At 45.6% G+C, this 1,699-nt stretch overlaps 1 long non-coding RNA gene across 1 annotated transcript in view; it reads left to right on the top strand.

The window, feature by feature from the left end:
- The first annotated feature begins 925 nt into the window (after nucleotides 1-925).
- The window catches only part of LOC125484172, a 29,180-nt gene continuing 28,406 nt past the window's right edge, over nucleotides 926-1,699 (top strand). Inside the window, exon 1 of the long non-coding RNA XR_007263011.1 lies at nucleotides 926-1,117. This is a non-coding gene — a long non-coding RNA (uncharacterized LOC125484172). The remainder of the gene's footprint in view (nucleotides 1,118-1,699) is intronic.

Here is a 1,699-nt window from a genome sequence, read left to right as displayed (position 1 = left end):
GCCTGCTGTGTTCATCCATCTCTACACCTTGTTATCTCACATTCTCCAACATCTGCAGTTCCTACTATCTCTGAGGCATTTTAGAAGAGTTTGGCACGGTGGACTAAAAGGAAGAGAAGGATGTGGCAAAGCCGGTTGATTGGATGGTCTCAATCTCAGTGGCAAAGCTCTTTGCACATATTGTTGGAAGTGAAGGTGCAGGAAAGAGGGGTTTAAGATCTTCATTTAAGTTGAAGAAGCCAAGGGGTTACTTTTGCATTTCAGGAATAGTAAGCACTTTTATCAGACAAGGATAAAACCAATAGCGTTTATGTGGTCCCCTCAGAGCTATCAAGTAATGGATGAACCCATTGTCTACCATATCCTGACAACTCTGTCTCCCCTAGATTGAAAAGGAATAAACTAAGGATGCAGTAGATGGGATTGCTGAAGTTAGGGTAATGATGTTACTGGGGTTAAGGCATCATAGGTAAATGTGAGGGTGTGGCTGAGCAATTTGGTAGCTGCAGAAATGATGGTGCGCATATCAGGCCATTTATTTCCTCAGTGTTGCCAATGGATTCTTAGGTCCCTTCCACTTCTTTGTACTTTCTGATGTTTACTGGGTGGCAAAAGACTAAACAAAAAAAATGCAAATCTGAATTGATGCAGGCATGAGTCAGTGCTAGTTCACACTGGATTGATTACATGTTAGTCCGGCTCGGCATTTTGCACGGTTTGGATTAATGATTATCGAATTGTTGGACCACTTTCGGTTTCCATTTATAATACACCACCAGTGGAATGTTGTCTATGGGTCCACTCAAAATCATTCTTGCGGCGGCGGGGGGGAAAGAGCTTCGTTCGATTTGCGCGGACTGGGTAATCCAGTGTAAGGTAGATGGAGGCGAGGCTGCTTCAGACCAGTGAGTAAAGTGAACGCAGAGATAGATATCCTGGTGCTGACGGTGTCTATTTTATGATAAAGGTGAGGTTGATCTTCGGCACAGCGGCAGTGCTGAGGTTCACTGAACTGTGGAAACATCCGCGCTATCCCCACAACCGACAAGAGCACAAAGACCTGCCCCCGGGCTCCGAGTGGCTTTAAATTCATGGAGATCTTCATCCTCTCAAAGAGGTGCGTTTTCGGCTCGCTGTTAAATGTTTGGCTATGGCGACATTTGTGCAGTTTGAGAGTGTTTGAGAGGCGGACACTGTTACCCAGCTATCCAGTTGGGCACCGTGTACCCGAGTTGAGAGTAGATAACTCGAATTACAGCTACATAATTTATGAAGTAAATGATCATTATCAGATTAATTCCAAAATATAACTCCCGAGTTCTTGAGGTTTTCCGGAACTGCGGGCTAACCTGCTCAGCTTTTATTGCTGTGTACCATGGTACATCAAAGAGCTGCAGAACGGCGCTCTGCTGGACTCCGAGATCAAACCAAGTTTAATTTGTTTCGTTGCTATCTAAGATTTTCAGGCGACGCGTAACATTTTAAGCACATAAATAATTCACGTACCTTGCCGTGTTCTTGCACCAAATCTGATGATTAAAATACGAAAAGCGTGGGCTGGGGTAATTTTTCGGGACGGGCATGTTGAAGGGGATCCCAGGGGCTTTGTCTTGTTTGGTAAACGGACGAGTTCGGGGTGAAAATCGGAACGGGCGGGAACCAGAGAGCCGGGAGCGGGCCATTCCCGGGATACAGGGAG

This window comes from Rhincodon typus, chromosome 1 (assembly GCF_021869965.1).
Source record: "Rhincodon typus isolate 14 chromosome 1, sRhiTyp1.1, whole genome shotgun sequence".
Lineage (NCBI taxonomy): Eukaryota > Metazoa > Chordata > Chondrichthyes > Orectolobiformes > Rhincodontidae > Rhincodon > Rhincodon typus.
Note: the sequence above shows the minus strand (reverse complement) of the source record. Positions and strands in the feature narration are given on the sequence as shown.